The sequence below is a fragment of the Lepidothrix coronata genome, unplaced genomic scaffold (assembly GCF_001604755.1).
Source record: "Lepidothrix coronata isolate B3197 unplaced genomic scaffold, Lepidothrix_coronata-1.0 Scaffold11, whole genome shotgun sequence".
Lineage (NCBI taxonomy): Eukaryota > Metazoa > Chordata > Aves > Passeriformes > Pipridae > Lepidothrix > Lepidothrix coronata.
The window spans coordinates 3,178,367-3,199,097 of record NW_016690191.1 but is presented as its reverse complement, the minus strand read 5'-3'; the positions used below and the strand labels follow the sequence as shown (position 1 = coordinate 3,199,097).

At 45.1% G+C, this 20,731-nt stretch overlaps 1 long non-coding RNA gene across 1 annotated transcript; it reads left to right on the top strand.

The window, feature by feature from the left end:
- The first annotated feature begins 765 nt into the window (after window positions 1–765).
- On the top strand, window positions 766–15,104 carry LOC108492558. The gene is made up of 3 exons (XR_001873147.1): window positions 766–1,054; window positions 13,843–13,909; window positions 14,652–15,104. It is a non-coding gene; the product is annotated as an uncharacterized LOC108492558 (long non-coding RNA).
- Window positions 15,105–20,731: the final 5,627 nt, after the last annotated feature.

The window sequence follows — 20,731 nt, the reverse complement described above, 5'->3', positions numbered from 1 at the left end:
TGCTCATGTTGCTGGAGGAGCCAACTTGGCAGCTCATACTGGGACAAGCCTGACAGAAAGGCTCTTTGAAAATAATTTAGTGCTCCAAAAATAAATGCAAAAAGCCCAGCCTTCTTCACATGGAATGTCTGGCAAAATTGCTCTTGGGAGTCCCAGGACATTGTCCAGGGCTTCCCCGGTGCCATGGGATAGGGTTAATTGCTTGAGGTGTGATGGGAATTGTTAGGTGTGATTTAGCAACACTTTACATCTAAAAGGAATGAGGAAAAACTAGCTAAGCCAGAACAACCCTGGCCCTGCTGAGGGTGGAGGGATGTAGAGTGCAGGAGTAAAGGCATCTTACTTGTGCTGTGTCCTTCTGTCCCCGAGGAGAGCCGCTGGCCACCACGTGTCCTCACAGCCCATCCACCCAGGTCTGTGCCAGGCTGCTGTGGTCCTGCTCTCAGCTTCCTCACACATTTTCTATGACTCTGATCCCTTTTGCCTGTGTGGAGTGGAAATACGTTCCCAGGGAGGAGGAACAAAGGCTTGGTGCTCTAAGCCACCATGCTCTGGGCTTTGGGGAGTTTCTGATGATGTTTTTGACAGAGCTGCCTTTTTCTTTTCTTCTGTTGGAATGCATGTTGTGCTACAAACCACGGGGCAAACAGGCAGCAGAGCAAACCTACTGCAGGTGTGGGCACAGGAGAGCTGGTGCTACAGAAAAGAAGTTGCTGTTCAATGCCATGTGAAAGTTCTTCAGCTAGGGACACCAACATTTATGTGATTTTTCAAGAAACCAAGTCCAAAGCTGAGTTTATAGCAGAGCTAAATTCAGCTGTTTGCAGTGGGCAGAACTGTGCAGAAATCAGGAAGTTCTGAGTGTTGTTGAAGCAGAAACTCTTGTTCAAACCACAGAATCTAAAGGGAAATTAAAGGGAGCCTGGGGCTTTCAACAAGAAATTTTTCTTTTTACATAATGAGAGTTTCTCATAGCAATGCAGAAGTTTCAGCAGGGAGATGACACCTCACCAGCAGGACCCAGAGCACTGGGAATGCCGGGGATGCTCAGGAGGTGGGTAAGCAATGGGGATATGAGGAGTGCTGGGAAAATGAATTCAAAATGTGTATTTCAAGTGATCTTCTACAGTTTGCAAAAGTGCAGGGGTTACTTGAAAAGCAGGCTATGAACAGATGCTTTAAGCTCAAGCCATGTTAAGGTGAAAAGCCCCAGCACAGCTGGGCTCAGTGAGGCCCCTGACATGGTGCAGGACATCCATCACTGCCGTGCACTGCCTTGCTTTGGAAAATGTGTTTATTTAGTGGTAGCCAGTGCTGCGTTCACCCATTGCCCTATGACAACAGTGTCCACTGTGTGGAAACCCATGTCATATTAGCAAAGCTAACAAAGCCAGGGCATCTTTGCATTCCCTCCCTTGCGTGCGTTGACTGAGCTCAAACCCGTTCACTTTCTTTGCCTCAGAGCACAGCCTTGGAAATGCAGTAGAATATTCCAGCGATTCCCTCCAGCCCAGCAGAGGCTGCCACGTGAGCAGGTCCATGCCTGACCAGTGGTCCTCACGTCTTTATGTCACTCCATCCTCGGACAGAGATTAGCTTTCACCGGAATGCAGGTTTGCAGCTATTCCAGGGAGGCTCAGCAGGAAGCCTTGTGTGCTGCTGAAGGGTTTCATTTCATTTCTCTGTACAGCTTGTAAAAGGCTTCTTGGAAACCAGATCTTTGCATTTTACTTGAGTTCACTTATCTGCCAAAAGCTGCTTCAAGTTACTCTTTCCAAGCCATATTAGATTAATCTTTAGGTAAGAAGGAGGCAGCAACAAGTACTGTATATCTTTGTTGAGAACTCACCGCTTCTAATTACGTTCCCCCCTTATAGGCTTTAATTTTGAGGACTAGAAAATGAGGTCAACCTCTATTAAATGTAATGACTTTCCCTGTGGGGCTTGCAATAAAAACAGCTTCACAACAAAGGTTTCTATTTAAGGGAGAGGAAGTTTCTGTTACAAAGAAATCCCCTGACTTGGTGCAGGGGCTTAATTTTCATTTGCTGGCTACAACAAAGTGAAAAGATTTGGGTTGAGACTTTAACCAGTGCTTATCTGAGAAAAAATGGGCAGGAGAGTTAAAACTTCAGGAAGAAAAAAAGCCCCATTGCTGCAGGACATGACCTAGAACCTGTCTGGCAAACAATACCTGAAATTGCTGGCAGCTTCAGAGAGGGCAGAAAGCACAGCTGCATCCTGAGCCACACCAGGGCCACTATGAGCTGCATGCAGTGAGCATGCAAGAGGAGCAGCTTTGCCTTTCTCTTTTTGCTGCAGCCTGGACACAGCTGGTTCCCCATGGGTGCCCCAAGAACAGGTGGTGTCGTTTGTTCCTGCAGGAGATGAAATGAATCCTGTAATGGATACAGGACCTAATTTGGAACACTGCAAAGAGCACAGGTTGGTGCTGTTCCCCTTTTTCCAGGCAGCTCCTGTGGCCGTGTACCCGGGGGGCAGATGATGCCCTGCCCAACTGGTAACTCTGCATATCTGTGATTTTCAAAAGTGCACTGGCTTGAACAGGCTGTTTGGTGCTGCTGTAGCTATTTGTGTGGCTATTTAAAGCTAGGAAAGCACAATGATGTCTTAATAACTAAACTCTCTTTTACACCAGAAACTGGAGGTAAACATGGCCATAATTTGTAAAAACCGCTGTTGCTCTGATAACAGCCTAACTAGCAAAGTTCGCTCTTTCTTTAAAGGTGGGTTTTTTTTTTCTTTCAGCAGCCTTGCAGGCAGGAATTTGCCAGGCAGTTATTAAAACATCGTGCCTGCCAAGCGCAGGAGGATTATTTCGGCATCAGCTCGCATTAACTGCTCCACGCTCAGGTCGCCATGTTTGAGCTGCGTCTGAAGCAGCTCGAGAACGGCCGCAGCCGATCGTTCGGCTCTGGCTGCTCTGCTCCCTCGCTTTCCTTGCAGCCCAGCTCGCTGCTTTGCACTTCCGATCACTGCAGAAGGCCAAAATATCACACAAATGCTGTTTCACTGTATTAATGCCCCGGTGTGCGGTGACACACTGCAGACCCTGCGCAGGAAACACAGAATGACCCCAGGGCGCGCTGGGAAACAGGACTGAGGATCAACCTTCTCCGCCAATGGAGGTTCTTGCCCTTTAAGAAAAAGCCTGCAGTAATTTTCCATTACCCTGCACAGTCTTGTCTACGTGGCAAGAATTGTTTGTGGAGGCTGGAGCATCACGGGTGAGGCGCAAGCTCCAATCCGGCTGCCGTTGCTTGGCTACGCGCTCGGCATGCCGGCAGCACGCCAGGCTCCTGGGAAGCACCTTTGTTCCCCGAGAAGGGATTTGAGTTGTGTTTTCATGCCGAAAGCTGGGGACAAATGCTGATTTTCTCAAGCAGCCTGGCAGAGCTGGGCTTTCCAAACAGCACGAGCCAGCCAAAATGTTCAGTGATAATACTAATAATAATATGTGTGGAGTCCATCTCCTGTGATGGTTTCTCTTCCTTTGCTCAAGGAAATGTAAGGAGCTCATGATGTTTGTTTGCTGTTGCACTGATCCTAACCGGCACTTAATCAAGGCAGCGTGTTGAATTGGGCAGAAATACTGTCAGCAAAATCCTCCCCTGCTGTTGTTGTTTCTGTCTAATAAACCAGACGGATTGCTGTTGTTCTGCAACTTGATAAGCGGATTATTTTTTTTAAAGTAAGGTCTGTAGTCCTGACAGGAGAGTCTCTGCTGGAGGCTGCCGAGGGTTGTCTGAAATATCTGAAATATTTCAAATGCCACTGGCAGAATCTGCAGCAGCACGGAGGAGCAGGTCTGTGTGCCGTCCCTGCTCGCTGGCACTTGGCAGCATGGCTGGAACAGGCGTTTCCATGATGTCTCAACATGGCTTCAGCTCCAGGATAGCTTATTTTATCTGTGTGAGGCTTGATACTTCCACAGAGAGCTCTGTGTTCCTTCTAGCAGCCCATGCTGTCAAGGACTCTCCCTGCACCAGCAGCCAAACCTACACTGATAATTGTTAAGCAAACAAGTGTGTGTTCCCCCTACCCCCCTCCACTGCCATTTGCCTTTTGCAGCAGCTCCAGGCACCTTCAAGAGTATGAATAAACATGTCATTTGGGGGTGTGGAAATGTGAGAATTGAAAAATTTGATATAAAGTGGAACACACTGAGCATCAGCCTTAATTCTGCTTCTTGAAGTATGAAGCCCGAGGGGAACTTTGTGCTCGCGGTCTCACATCCTTCATCACACAGATGAACAAACCTCACCCAGCAGAGCCCTGGCAGAACTACAGAGGGACCACCTACCCAGTACTGCTCCTTGAGGGGCTCCACATGCATGGTGGCTTTGAGGTGTCTCTCCTGGGCACAGGCATAGCTCTCCCTGCAGCCCTGTCACCCTGCAACATGTGTCTCCTAACCACAACCTCTCTGAGGTTTACAGTTTAAAGATACTGGCTTCCTGCAGTTTCTCTTGCAAATTAGCAATGTTCTCTGCTTTCTGGGCTCCTTTTTGGTCCTGTTTTCTCACATCCAGCCTTTCCATCACCTCCTCCTCACCCCTGGTGCTGAGGGCTCCACTGCTGCCACCCAGCAGCTCAGTTGATGCCACGACCATCTGGGGACCTGCACAGTGTTCCCCACCTCCTGGAGAGCCATGCAGGAAGGGTGGAGTTGGGCATGTAGCAGCCTGGCTACATGCCATCTGTCACCTGGAATATGCTTGTCCTCCATCAGTGAAGTGTGCCTTGTGTGATGGGAATGACTGAGCAGACATTTAGGATGGTGAGTTTCCGTATTCCTATGTCAGCTTTTCCCGTATGGATAACTTGATGGTTAGAAACAGCACCTTATCCACACTACACAGTGCTTGGCTCTCTGTTCAGTGAACTTTTTGGCTTGTCTTATCTGTCTTTGCATTGTTTTATTTTTTTAAAGTAACCTACTGCCTCTTAGCAGTCTTAGAAAACCTTGGTATCTAAGAAAAGATGAGTTTGGCTCTTGAAAACTGATTGCTAGTAGTAGCCCTTTTCCTTTTCATTGTGTTTTCAGAAGTGAAAAGCGGAACTTCTGAACTCTTTAATTTTTTCAAGTAGGCACATGTAAACGCAGAGGTGCACAAAGGAGGGTCCCTTTCCAAAATACATTTGCCCTGTGCTGTGCCTGCTATAACACACCACCACCACCACAGCTTGCCTTTGCTTGGGATTTGCTCTACACAGTAAAATGCAGAGGATCTGGTCTGCCAGGAGGAGGGTTTACCTCCCTTGTTTGCACACTTAGGAATGTGGGTGAGTCGCTGCCTTGTTTGAGAAATGAAACCTTCTATCCCAGCTCCTTATGCCTTTGTTTGTTTTTAGAACTGCAGGTTACCTTCTGTTGAAGGTAACTCATGCTCTCCCCGCTCCTCTGTGGCTCAGGTTTAACATCTGGTTTCACATTTTGTATTTCCTTCTTAAAAGCACAGAGATGGGACTGCATCTTCCTACGTGTGCTCTGAAATCCACAGGATCCTGCAGACCTTAGAGATCAGAGCAGGCAAACCCAGGTCTGTCTCCAGCAAACAGGGTTGGTTTCCAGTACAGCCAGTGTGTAGCTCTTGTACAGCAACATCCCTAATTAAAAGAGTGACAATTTCCAACTACAAAATTAGAACAGTGTTTGAGAACATTTTGTTTCAAGAAGGCAAGAAAAGCAGAAAAGGAAAGAATGTTCAGGAAAGACACAAAAACCACAGCACAATTTTCTAAACTTTTTTTAGCTTTCAACAATTTAAGCTTAGGGACCTGTGGCCATTTGGTGAATGAATTATCTGATTTCAAGGGGTTTTAAATGCCTCAAATGATATTCCTACTTTTGAAAATAAACTCCTTACTTTACGTAGATGCTTAAGTATGAGTTTCAGTTCTTTGGTTTGCAGATAGAAAAAAATTACAAAAGACTCTTCATACATAATTTGCCATTTTCCTTGACTGCAATTTGACATCTAAACCTGATCTTTTTTCCTTATATACTAGATGATTTCCTTCTTGGGTTTGGTTTTTTTTACACTTTTAAGTCTGCCAGTTATTCCCAAAGGCCCAGTATTTATATTTATTCCACAGCAAGCATGTGACTGGTGTGACTGAATAATTATATCAAAATGAATTTGGGTTCCTTTTGTTGCAAAATGTTCTAGGGCTGTAGATATGTTTTGAATGTGTAATAAGCTCTGGGTATTGAGATTACAAGAGCAACTAACTGCAAAATCCTAAGGATTAAGGTCATGCATGAGATATTTGATTCTCCCTCCTGTGAGGTTCGATTGCAAGATACAGTCTGCTCCCACTAACTTCTTAAAATGAGAAAGCTTGAAAAATTAACGAGATTCTGTCAAATTTGCTTTGCTGCTAGTGGAACTGGAGGTGTTGAAGAAACGGGGACCTGTGAAGAAAGGAAGAAGCAGGGACCAGGAGGGTCAAAATCCCTGCTGGCTCACAGCTTGGAAGTGAGGAAAGACACCAAGATGACTCTTTTTTTTTTCTGCCACAATTTGATCCACTATAGAATTCATTCTATCAGAAGGGGCAGCTCTTCCCCCTCTTTGTTGCTGTGACTGCAGCAGTGTCTCAAGACTGTGATTGGGACCAAGGTTCTGTTGTGCTGAGCCAAAGAATGTGTCCTTGCGAGAAAAGGATGCAAAGGGAAGATAGGAGAAATGTGAAGAGCAGGCTGGAGGTCATGGGGGAACCACCTTAGTCCTACGGAAATTCAGTGGTATGGATTTTTTTCCCGCTGAGGTGGGTGTATGATCAGGCAACATGCCACAGAGGCAAAATGGGTTGCTCTCTGTGAGCCTCACAGTCCCCAAGGCACTGTAGACCACTGCTCACCTCCCCATCTGCCAGCTCAATTTTTATTTTTAGTTGTTGTTGTTGTTGTTTTCTGGGGGTTTTTTGTTTGGTTGGTTTTTTTACAGAGGTGGCCATTCTTATGCTTGAATTTGCTCTGAGATCACAATATTTTTTTTCCATAAGCTATTGAAAATCGTCTGATGGGAATAACTTCCAGTAACTGATTCTGTCATACAAATGGGGTGTATCCTTATGGAGAACAAACTACTTTATTTTTAAGTTAAATACGGATCAGCTGCATGCACTCTCTCTTCAAAAAAAGCTGTGGATGTTACAATTTCACCTGGTTGCAGGCATGATTAGTCCCTTCTGTCCTTCATGCTGTCTGTAACTAGGGCATTGCTGCTGCCTCCCTGCCTGTCCCAAGGGATCTGGGTGGTGTTTGTGCAAAGGGGATTGGGCTGAGGAAGGGGTGGAGAAATGCAGCTCTCAGCCCAGGATATATTTAGTGAATGCAGCTGTGGGAGGCAGCAGGAACAAGAGATCTCTTGTATTGCCAGAGCTCTGACAGCTCACATGCCTAAATAATCTGCTGGTTTTTTACCATTACGTTTCCACCCACGCTCCCAGTGTTTTTAATTTGAATGTAAAGTTATACTTTAATGTAGTCAGAATCCTTCTTGGAGCTTAAAAGCGAGATGTGTTACAGTGTCAGTCTTGCTGTAGCCCTTCAAGTGGGACAGCACGCAACTTTCATGGGCACGGATTTTCTCCACGGCAGAGAAATTTGACTTCATTTTCGTCCATTAGGGAGGGTAGTGATGTTGGAATATGCCTTTCACGTGCACTGCAGTACTTGCTTGGGCTAGAAGCAGATATGCCGCACTAGTACAGCCCCTCCCAAACAAATAAACTCTGCTTCTTGCCAGGGCTGCTGAGCTGGGGTGCAGAGCCAGCTTCTGCTATGCTGGGCACTCCACTGTGCTGTGCAAACTTTGCTGGTTCTTCTGGCATCCCTGGGAGTCTGATCCAATATTCGCTGGTACGTCATGGGATAAAAAAGGACAAAAATAGGTTTATCAACCCTCTGGGTCAAGCGGGAGCATGTTACTGTTGCTGTGCATTGGGACTAATTTGTCTGGGCTCTCTGGCCACGTTCAGACTTGCCCCCAGAGAAAAAGATGGAGGATGAGAATTCTCTGTGTGTCTTCTTCCCTGGCTTGTTCAATGGTGCACAACAAGCCATGAGTTAGACTGCCTCAGGCATTAAAAGCTTATGACAAATTAAACTGCAGAATAGAAAAAGAAGTAATTTTTTTGGTCTTGTTCTGATGCGGTTAAGGGGTTGGAAAAACAAGACTGGTGCAGGGAGGTCCAAAGCGTGGCTTTGTGTCTGGATGATGGAGACATCACATTTAGAGGGAGACAGACTCTGGCGTTGCTTTCCTGAAGTTTGTCCCACCTTAATGGTATTTTTCCATCCACAGCAGCATTGCTGGGAGATGTTGCAGTGACACATCCACCCTTCTCTGCCAGGGCAGCATCTTGGCCCTTCCCACCCCACCATGGATTTACCATTCCTGTGGCAGGGACTTGTCCCCACCTGATATCCGTATGGGAAATGCAGCTCCTGTGGGTGGCTTTCATGGTTCCACCACAGGCTGGCACAGATTCTGATCCACCTTTGAAAAATTGTGTAGTATATGTGTTCTGGATATAGCTGTCCCACTTTTGCATGCTGTGACCCAAGGGAGTTTCAGTGGCCAGTTTGTGTATCAAAAGCACTTAGTATTAAAGTGTAGCAAATTGCATCTGGGCACAAATCCGCACGAGCTCAGTGCCCTGCGTGCCCACACAGGCTTTTCTGTCCCGAATCCTGCTGATTCCGTGCCTAGGACTGGATTTATTTCAGCAGGTAAATGGTTAACTGGAGGACTAATTGGCTCTGAGAGCTCCAGTCCTTTGCAACAGATTATTGGCATGCTGGTAGGAGCAGCTCCCTTCCTTCCCTTCCCCCTTCATTATAAAAACATGAACTGTAGAGAAACCAAATACCACATGGCGCCCTGCGCCGAGCCCGTCAGTGCTCCCGGCTCGGTGTTCAGCACAAAAAGTCCCTTTATATTTGGGAAGCGGAGGGAGAAAATTCTGGAAACGCAAGAACGTGGCAATAGTGGCTGAATCAGCACATTTATTTGTGCTGATATTTATTTATCAGTGTCCAGGCGCTCGACCCCTCAGCCCCTCACACACCCACGGGCCCCACGCCAGAGCGGGGGAGAATCCCGGGGGTATCCAAAAGCTCCACATCAGTTTATGGCTTTGCAGAGGGCTCTGGGCAGTCACCGAGGGGCTGAACGTAAAGAGAGAAAAATGAAAGCTTTAGGGGGAATAAAAAAATAAAAATTGCATTTCTGTCTTCCCGAGGAGCCGTGGGTGTTTTTAGGCAGCTGCCTGCAGAGGCCGTCGCCATTTCGTGAGGCGGCATTAATGCAGCGGGAGGAGACATGTTGTGCTTTTCATGGAAATTCGGATTTTAAGGTTTTTCTCCTTGGTTTGAAGCTTCTTCATTCTTCCTTCACCCTCTTTTAGTCCAAAGGCTTTAATTTTTAAACTTAAGGGGAAAAAAGTAATACCAACAAGTGAGGAAAACTAGGGGGAAAAGGGAAAAGTTCTTCTGAAGGGATTACAATGTGCAAGCAAAATCAGGTCTCTATCCAGGAGAGAAAAAAAATATTAGAGGTGTAAATTGGCTCCGAAAATGCCCCCAAGGGCATAGGGAGGATAATCAGGATGACTGTGTGGCTGAGCACTCAGCATCCCAGGCATGGCCCAGGTGTGCAGGGAAAATGCCGTTCATCGGGCATGTTTTAAATAGAGAATTTTTCTCTGGTATGAAAAGATACCTGACTGGTCTGTGCATACACAAAACCAGCCCTTTGTGATTTTCATGAGCCGACTTGACTTCCAGGTTTTGAGATACTAGTTTTGATCTAAAAGCTCAGACTATTGCTAGTGCTGCAGAACTGCTTGTTTGATCAAAGGAGAAAATAGGGATTGCGGCAGGAGAGAGGTCAGGCAGATCCCCTTCGGTGCAAAACTCCTAGAGCAAACTGCAGTGTTTCTGTTAAGGGCCTTCTGTATTGGAGTTGACTTCTTCCACTCCAGGACCTTTCACTTGCAAAATACATTATAGGGCTCATTTGTTTAACAAGTCTCTGGGAGCTGCGAGAGAGAATTAATGCTGGCATTTGGAAATACAAGTGATAGTGCTGCATTTGATTTTGGTTTCATGTCATTATTTTCTGGTTCCAGAGTCAGAAAAAGCTGCTCTTTATTTTTCATGCAGCTGTACTGTTTTTTCCTGACTTCTTGAGGAGGCAGAGCTAATGAAATCGTGCTGCAAGAGGCCTGAAGCTTTTGATCTGATGTTCAGTTTCAACAAATTTCACTTTTGGAGTTTCTGCACTTTGGGGGAGGCTGCAGGTTATAGAAACGAATTAGTGCATCTGCTAAAGGAAGAACTATGAAATTAGTGCAAAGGGTCTCTGCTCACTTTCCTTGCTGACCCAACTGACTGGTGAGTAAAGTGTAGCTCAGGAATATCACAGCCTCTGCTGGAATATGGCACGGGATCAGGAATGCTGCAGCAGTGCAGCACAGTTGGGTGTGTGGCTGCCTACTCTTAGGAAAGCAGCCATCGTTATTTCAGCTGCTCATGAAAGACTTGATAACTTCCAGCCATGGATTCAAATCCCAACTAAGTTTGCAAGGAATATCAGTCATATTTAAAACCAAGACTAAGTCAGATTCCTCCACATTAGCTGCAGTTGAATTTTGCAAGGTTTCTGATCTCCTCACTCTGGGTGCGAAGGTGTTTCCTTTTCAAGCCTGTCACCTGAAAAGACTTCTATGAGACAGTGATTCCTTCAGTACAGAAAAGCAATGTAGAGAAACCTCTTTGCCACCCCAAGATCATTATTTTCTTGATTGCCCTCTTGTACTCTGCTGAGGTTACATTACATCTGCAGGTCAAATGTAACATGAATGCAGCATGCACTGATGACATATAGCAATATATATAGTAAAGAGTTTTAGTGTGAACATCATGCACATCCTTGGTTTGTTTGTGTAACACTGTGTATTATACAGATAATATAAAGCATAAAATAGTTTTCATATATAACAATTACTTTTCCAGCATATACTAATGTGCCTTTTATAAAGTCCTAATTAGGTTATGTTTTCTCCTAAACTTAATTCCATTTTATTAACAACAGCTGAGTAGACTTCATTTTTGGTTCCAATTTTCATTCTGTTCAGTGTGTGTATATATATGTATACACAAGAAGATAATCCTTTATTAATCTTTTGAGCAGAACACTTTTCTTTCGTACAGCAAAAGTCCTGTCTCTGAATGTTCATTATCAGCACCTGATGTGCTGCCTGGACCACAATATCCTAATAATTGGAGTTTAAGGGTTAAAAAAAGCCGGTTATTAAAGTTACAGTGTTTCATTTTTGTGTATGTTATGATTCTAAATTATTCAAGCATTTGACTAGCTCCTACACATAGAAACTTATGTCTCCCATGCATTTTTCCACCCCAAAGTGTTCTATGGTTTCCTTTGTCTTACACACTACGTCAGAGTATTCAAATGCACTGTGTAGTACCAGTAGCGTGTGGCACATTACAAGAAAATTTGAGATAGTTTCTCAATTAAGTGCATTTTATTTTGACCTATTTCCTTCCACTTGAGTCTAACATTTGGTCTCTTCATAGCCAATATTCTGTTTTATGGAAAGGTTTTAAAATTTTACTGAAGGAGATGAGTAAGAGGTTAAGTTCCCAGGACAACTTAAATTTATATTATTCCTTTTGCCATTATTATTAAAAATAGGAAAGAAGAAGTAGTGTTGGGGAAAATACAGGGAATACTGATGCAATTATACCTACATGTGCAAAGCTACGTGCTTGCTTTTACTCTTGAAATTTAGACCTCTGCTTCACGTTCTATTTCCTTCTACACACTGGGATAGTTAATTTCAGTTGCATTTTCCAACTACTGACATACATGTTCATTCCTAAATTCACTTCATATACTTCCAAAACGTTAGGACAACATTCACTTTAGACACACCAAGAAAAACCTGGAGTGATTCCACCGACCTAAATGTAATTACTCAGTGCTGAATTAAAGGCACAGGCGCATAACTTAAGACCCATGTGTTTGGAGTAAAAAAGCTCAGCTTTTGTCATTAGATTCAATGTTTCTAGACCTTAATCCAAGACACATTTGTAGAGAGAGGTGATAGCTTCTTTTTAGAAGAATTATTAAATCTAGAAGAAAGTAAGTCAATTCTAGGCCTGTTGGGGTCTTCCACTGGGTGAAATGGCCATGAAGGTGGCAGTCAGATTTTTCAGGTGGTGATTAAGTGCTGTGGATGTCTCACCCAAGTCATCTTGCATTTCCTGTGCTGCTTTAATTGCACAAAGAGCCATTGACCTCATTTTGTGACAGGACTGTACCAACAGTGTTTTCGTGGACTGCTTACGTTTTCTCCCAGCTCACTGTCTAATAGTAATCTGTTACTAAATATTTTAAAAAAAAGTGAGCCGTGAATGGTTTTAAGCTGAGACAAGATTGTCACTGTTAATGGCTTGGTCAGGGAGAGAGAGAGTATTTGTTTCAGCATGTGAATCTCCTTCCTGCAACAGTTAAAGCTGCTAAATCTGGAGTTTAGGTGGCCGACATGTCCAGGGCTGCTCTAGTCCCTGGGCTGATGAGCTCTCCCAGCTGGGTAAAGCTCTGTCAGGAGCCAGTTTATAGTGAATTGACTGTAGGAAGAAAATATAAAAGCTCATGGGAAACATGAGCCTGACACAGGAGCTATTTCTTTTCAGGTGGCATTCTAACCTAAGTGTGTGGTGAATCACTACAGCAAAAATTGATTGGACCCCATATCTAACGAGTATTGACAAATATGAAGAAGTTTGTTTTGAGTTAGTAATGTAAGGGGTCTTTTATATATATGGTGCATTACAACAGGGTGATTCAGGGCTTTCTCAGACTGTCTATAAAAATAAAAAAATTATATGCTTGTAAGATTTCAGAAGAAAAGGTACAGTTTCTTTTCCCTGCATGTGGCAATTTGCTGAATAATGCATCATTTTGTCAACTCTTATAGAGCAATCGATAAATGCCCTACAGTGCTCCCTGCACACAGGAGACAGGAATGAAGATCATTATGGAAACAGGCTTGAAACTTGCTTGAAATAAAGATCCCAGTTCTATATTTGTGGTTTTGGAGGCCTGGGCTGTTTTTCTTTTCATTCTAGAGTAGCTGTAATTCATCTTGTTCGATTTGAGTGAAATTCACCATGTTTCCAAGGCTAGTATGAAACTCTTTGTTTCCAAAACTCCAAGGAGATTTACCAAGAAAGTATAGTTGTTGTTATGCTCATCATCTAAACTTCCCAAAGTCTCCACTAGAACTTAAATGGAGAGTTGGTAGAAAATGAAAACTAGAGCTTATGGTTGTGAATTTTTTTTTGTCCTTGATTTTAATTGTTAACACATATTTGTGTTAAGCCTGTTTTCCCTTTTCTGATCATACTCCTCAAACACTTAAGCAATCAAGCTTTACTGGCTCATGTTTGCAGCAAATAAATTTCAAGGATGGACAGGTAAATGCCTTTGGAAAATGAGCTTTAAATGTGCATAAGGAAGTAATTATGCTAGAATTTCAAATATCTGAGTTTAAAAATTAAATTATTAATTTCATTGTTTATATGAAAAATGTAATTTCACAACTACATTTGAAATCCAAATATTCTGAAGATTCGGCTTAAAAGCTATGAAATATTCTGACTCTTTTCGTAACAATTCTGTGGCATGTTGGAAAATGGGAGAACAGTGTCTTTATTTTGAAACACAAGATTGAGTATGACTCTCTTAATCGTGCCAATGCTTTTTTTTTTTTTTTTAACAGACTCTTGATAAAACAATGACCACAGAACGCTCCTGTAACTCTTCAGACCGTGTTTACAGCCAAGATGGTGAGATAAAGAACACCGCTTGCAGCTTCTACCTTTTAAAGTGATTTTAAACCTTACCACTGTTACTAATCTTTGCATGTTTCCAGTCCTGCAAGTTTCCAAGCAGCGAATTTCATCAGTGCAGAGCACTTCGTGCGTAAGTCAGGTCACAGCACCTGCCTTTTCATGCTGTACCCACCGGCACTGCAATCCCTGGGAAGGTGCACTTTAGTTTCTTATTTGCTTTCAGGGGTGATTTCAGTAATGAGCAAAGTTGCATCATTCTTTTTCGTGTGAGGAGACATGTAATAACTCGTTAACACTTTTATCAATTCCAGTGTCTAAGTAGGTACAGGCAAAATAGTCAGTCAGTGTTTTTTTCTACCATGTCCCAGTCCTCTTATAAAAGTTTTTCAAGCCAAGCAGAACAGTTTGTTACCTAAAAGCTGACTTGAAAAAACAGATCACTGCATACAAGTAGCAAGGTTTAAAAAAGGGGGGTGAAGAAACATATTTGTTGTTCTAAGAACAATGATTTACATTAAGAAGCCATTAAACATATTATTCCAATCACCCCTATTCTTTAAGTTTGAAACAGTCTGGAGTTTAAAAGTCTCGGAAGATATCATCAAAATAAGGTCTACTGTGTCTTTTTGACTTTTCTTACACCTCTAAGGCTGCCATTTAAGGCAGTAACTGTGTGTTAGATGTTGACCAAATACAGCATAAATACCTTGACTGAGATGATCTCTATTTCCTACAGTTAAGATGGCAACATGGGATAATTTGAAGATGATCTGTACTAACAACAAAGAACTTCAAGTTTCAAACCTCCTTAAAAAAGTGGACTCGATTTCCCCCCAAAAAATGTGTGTACATTCCTTAGTCAAGTTAATATAAAGTGTGATAATCAATCCTCTCACCAAACAATAGTTGCTGTTCTGTCATTTGTCTTACTGTACACAGGAACTCATGCAAAACTGAAACAGCAATGTGGGTCGGTTGTTAAGGAGCTCGTAGATCTAAAATTTGAGCTCAGGCCACAAGATCACATGTACAGCAACAGAACCGATTCTTTGATGCATTGTGATCAACAAGTTAAAAATCTGCTTAGGAGAGATCATTAAATCCCACAGAATACATTGAATCGCTTTTTGACTCCCATTTAGTCATTATAATTTTTATTAATAACTTATTTTCCTTTGAAAACAGGAATAAAAAGAGCAGAATCTTGGTTAAAGTAGCTTCATTTTGAATAAAATGAAAAAAACACTGGAGTTTGGCTTAGACTGAAAGATTTTTTCTTTACCATATGTTTATGACACTGATAAGAATTTGTTTCTAATTACTCCTGGTAATAAATCTTTTTCTTGCTGCACACAAGGTTCCTCATTCTGAACATGAGCCCCATAAAAGTGCCAGCAAACCCTCCTTATTAACATAATCTCAGTTTCCAGTGTTAAATCCTAGGAACAAAAAGGGCATATGTAAAAGTTCTCTCTATGTGTGTAGATGTGTTTGCAATTATTCATTACTGGCTGGAGCAAAAGTCTGGATTTGAATTCCAGTTCCAGGCCCCTGGCAGAATGAACAGCATGAGTTCATTGCTAGAGCTCAGTTTTATCCTTGCTGCTGCTGAGTTTGTTGCTTGTCTTGTGACAGGAGGAAAAAGCTTTGGCTGGGATCAATACACCATAATCACCTCCACCAGTCCCACGGGGAAGGTGGCTCCATGCTTAGAAGGCAAATTTGTATCTACCTGTGCAGTTACTGTGATTTTAATAGTGAATTACTGAGGAAGGAAACAGAAGGAGAAAAAAGAAGCCCAGCTTGTTTGTTTGTTTGACCAACATCTTAACACGTTACATACAAAAGCTCAAAATAGAGCTCTACGTGATTTGGGACAGAGACAATTTTGAACACAAAGTTTGCAGGAAGTTAAATGCCTCCCACAAATAGCTCGCTGTGCTCAAAGGGTATTTGATGTCCCGTTTGCATAGTCTCTGTTGAAGCAATCTAAACTATTCTGTTTGATTTAGGGCCTGATTTCTCCTGGAAAGTGAGAGTTTTGGTTGAAGAAAAGCTTGGTGACACTGCACACCTCTCAGTCTTGCTTAGACTCCTGTTTTCCACTTCAAAAGGCAGATACAATACTTAACTCTTTTGTCCAATGTTTGCCTTTCCACCGTATTTGTGTCTCTAGAGAGTGTGCTACCCTTGCACCCTGTGTATCACGAAGAACAAGCTGCTTCACCAACCTTTTGGTATCCTCTGGTACAGAGGACACGGTGGGGCAAGCAGGGAAGGGATGGTGCCCTGTGAAATCAGTGTGCCTTTGTATGTTGTCCCTAAGGGATAATAACACTGGGGCTGGGGGGGGAGGGAAAAAGGGTTCTAGAAGAAAAAAGAATACCAGAAAGTGAGGTTATGTGCCTCTATCTGGAATTCCAGCCACAGACGCAATCTCAGAAAATAGTTCCCCAATTAGTAATGGAAACATTAAGTTGTCTCCTTAGTATCAGATGTGTGGTTCATAAAACATGGCTGAAGTATTTGGTCTAATGATACACAAAGGAAGAAAGTGTGTCATCTGAAAGAGAAGGAGTGAACTGTATGGAGGAAATTGCAGTGTAGAAATGCTGAATTTAGAAGAAAAAGAATGGGGTAATTGCAGAAGCAGTAGGAGCGACAATTTTGTTCCACTGTTGCATTAGGAAGAAGAACACAGACCGTTACTGGCAAGGAACAGCAAAGCTGTGTGAGGAGAACCATGGCTCTGGAGAGAGTGTACTTGTGTTCACCTCCATACAACTCGCTTGGAGCCAAGAAACAGAGGAGGTCATGAATACTCCTGTAAGGTTTTTTGGAGCTGCTTTAGGCTTTGGTGTGCCAGGAAGCAAAAGAGCATCACTGAATACGTTTAACTTCCAGTCATTTTTTGGTTACATGTAGCAGCAATGGAGTAAGGCACTTCCAAAAACATTTCTGTCTGTAAATGTACACGGATATTATTTTTAAAGAGAAACAGTCTCTTATACTAGACAGTCTGGTATAGTTAGAGAAAATCAGATAACAGTCTGAGCACACAGGTTAGGTCTTGTTTGGTTATAATCTTAAACTCTCCTGACTGGAATCACACTAGTCTTACAAAGTGCAATTATGTCTAGAATGCCTGATCTCTTTTCCCTCTTTCATGCGGTTATTGCAAGTGATCACACTCTATATATTTTTCTAGAAATGTACTTCTGATCTGTGGAGAAACAATAGAAAGGCTGGAAAAGTTTACATGGAATTCCAAATCTTGGTCCATGCTATGAAGTTGTACCTTGCAGGGTCAGCTGAAAATGCTGACATCAGCAGAAGTGCTGTTGCTGCACCCTGCTTTTATCTAGTTCCTGCCTTCCCCCTTGTTTTCACTGCTGGTGGTTTTCCAAGGAGGACAACATCTGGATTCTGTCCGTGCAAGCACCTTTACATTCAGTTACGTGTGAGCACTTCCACTGAGAGCAAGAGGATTAGCTTTTGCAGGAATCTGAATAGCAATGAAGTTGCAGAACAGGCCTCCTGCTCTCCATAGTCTCTGTAGACCAAAACTTCAATTCTTTTTCTTGTGAGGGGAAAAAAAAAAAGGCCTTTTGCCCTTTTTCAGTGAGAAGCTGCATCTGCTGTTTTGTTCTACCACTGATTCCTTGGCTGGAGGCTCCCATGCTGTGGTACCTTTATGTGGGCCTCCACCATCTCGCCTTTGAAGATGGTAACACCTTATCCCACTGTCTACAAGCAGTAGATATCCCCTGCTATCCTATACACGAGGTCACCTTTTCTCTGTATTTTGAAAGGAAATACATCTCTCGGCTCAAAGTCATAGTGATTGATTCTGTTCAACTGACCACCTCCTTGAGGCTTTTCCAGGACACAGCTCAGGAGAGAGCTGCTAAAAGTCCAACTGTGTGATTTCAAGAGCCAGAGTGGCTCCTGAGACCTTCCATAATCACTTGAAGCATTGTGGGTTTAATTCTGCCATAACTACTCACATTGTTAGCATGAAAAAGGAAGAATGGGAAAATTTCTGGTTTTAATGGAGTAAATTGGGCAAATGAAAGAAGGTAAAGGCATGTGTATAATTTAAAGTGACTGCTGAAGTACGTAAATAATAATTCTAGTCGTTTGCTGGGTGTGCTTCTTGCGCAGGAACACCATAGCTGGGGTTGGGGACAGCACTGATGGCAGTGACCAGGAATGGGGGGGATGCCCTTCCATCCTGCTGATATCTGAAGTGGTTTCCATGGCTGTAGTCAAAATAGGAGACAGTGTCCTGGTGAGGTTGGCACGACAGACAGTTTCTATGGTGTTGGCTAAAAAAAGCAGGACACCTAGTTTTATTTGGGTGTCTGTGCTGTTTCTGAGCAGCGGTAACGAGGGCTGGGACTGATGTGGCAGAGGGGCGGGTGTGGTGTTGTTGCTGTGGCTCCGTCCCTCAGGAGCTGAGGGTGCACAACACAGGGTGTGTACCCGGATCAGAGTAGAGGGGTTTGTGGACCTGCTCTCTGTGGTGAGCCTGGAGGGCGAGCTGCCCCTGGGCCAGGCCACGTCAAGGGCTGACAAGAACAGAGGTGTCGTTTGTGGAATGGCAACAAGCGGGGCCGCGACATGCGGGGCGCCAGCAGCCACCTCGGGGGGGGTGAACCCCCTGTGTATCAGTGCAGGCAGGCGAGGGTATGAAGAGATGTCTGGAGAAGGGTCTGCCAGAGAAGGCGGCGCTCGGACCGAGCGGGGTCAGGGCGGAGGTGGGCTCGGCCTGGCCAGGTGGGACTGGGAGGGGGCGGTGGCGACTCCCGCTCCCGCTCCCGCCTCCCTCTGAGGGGCGGTGGCTGCGGCCAGGCGCGGGGAGGCGGCGGCAGCCAATGCGGAGAGGCCGAGGCGGGAAACGCGGGCCAATAGGAGGCCGCGGCCGCGGCGCGCGCGCGCAGCCGGGGGCGGGGCGAAGCGGAGCGGCGCGCGGGGAGGGGCGGGGCGCGCGCACGGGGCCGCCCCTTCCCCGCCGCAGTGAGGAGCGAGCGGGCGGCCATGTTGTGCGGGGGGAGGGGAGGAAGGAGTTGAGAGGAGACGGCGGAGGCTCCCTCACACACACGGCACAAGATGGCCGGGGAGCAGCCGCGGCTCCCGCACGGCTCCCGGGCGCGCTCCCCGCCGCTCGCTCGGGGGACACCCGGCCGGCGCCCCGGGTGCCGCGCTCGAGGGCCAAGTTGGGCCCGGCACTCTGGGGGCTCCGGGGCTGCGGAGGGCGGCGAGTGGGGCTGCCGAGAGGAGCTGCGACGGGCAGGCAGTAATGGCGCCGGGGCTGCGGAGCGCTGCTCGCGCCGCTCCCTCGCCGGGCGGGCGCGGGGCCGCCCTTGGCCGCGGGAAGGGCGAGCGGGGGAGCAGCGCCCCGTCCTCGGGGCCCCCGGTGCCGGCCAGCGGGCTGCTCTTCGCCGGGTAAGTGCCGGAGTCTCCGCGCTCCTCATTGTCCTTTGTCCTTGGGAGGAAAAACAAAATGTCCTTGGAGCGGGAGGGGGAGGGGGAGCTGCCTCTCCCTGCCCCCTCCTCGCCCCCCCGCCGCTCGGTGAGGGGACCCGCGGGGACTCTCGGGGACCCCCACCCGTGTCCTGCCCGCGCGGGGCTGAGGGGGGCGGCGGGACCGAGGGAGCCCCGGTGCCCCTCGGTGGCTGCGGCGCTGCTGTCCCTGCCCTGCAGCACCCGCGGGGCTCCGCACGCCCCGGCCCCGATGCAGCACCGAGGGGGCAGCGGCGGGTTTTGGGTCCCCGGTGCGGCACCGGGCACAGGGGGGGCTGCAGAGCGGCTCCCCCAGCGCGGCGGACGAGGGGGGCATCTGCAAACCAGCCTGGAACTCCAATGCAGCAGAGGAGGGAGGGGGGAGAGGTGAAGGCTGTACGACATCATCACTTAAATGTTTAGCTCCGTGTCGGTGTAAAGAGCGTTTGTTGCCGTCGCTGCTCGGATGGGTATATGTTTTCGTAGTTGGTGAGAACAAAGACGCCATGTCCTTTTCTCTTAAAAATAAAACTTGGTGTGGTGGTTTTGGTTTTTTTTTTTTTTTTGGTGGGGTGTTGGCTTTTAACTCTTTGTAAACCAGTAAGGAAAAAAAAACAGGCTGCGGATGAGACAGATAAGTACTTGGCTGAAACAATAGAGAAGAATTGACTTCACTTGAAAAACAGCAGTTCAGGTGCAGAACTTTAAAGAAAACTCTTAAGAATTACGTGCAATATGATTTTGCAATTAAAACGGCAATGCAGAAACTTAGAAGCTTGAAAAAAACAAAGCTCAGTCATGCCAAGTCTACAGTTTAAAGTTGGCAAAATACTACGGTTGTGATTTAGACGACGCTACGAGAAGAAAAGGTAGTTACTTAAATATGAATTACATGATGAGGAAACGGATGAGTTTGTATGTTACATGGAAAGCTTTTAAAAACGTTTCTTGGGTGTCAGGTTTGTTTTTTGTGTTCAGTTTATGCGTTTTTCAGAGACCTCACAGTCATTCTCTTTACGAAGCGTTTTTTATCGTCTTTTCGGTGCTTAATAATTTTAGAAGTTTTTAGTATTGCAAGACTTTCTAAAAATGCAAGTTTAAATGGAATGCCTGACGTTTGTTATGCGTTGGCTCGCATTCAGCAATTCCCAATTTAAGGGCAAAATTGTAATGCTGAATGTATAAAAAGTCTCTGTGGTAGAGCAAGAGGTAAATATTAAGAACTTTAGTTTTAATGGGAGGTTGTGTATAGCCATGTTTGTTGGATTTCTATGGTGTACACTTGAGCAAGGTTATAAAACTCTGTGCAGG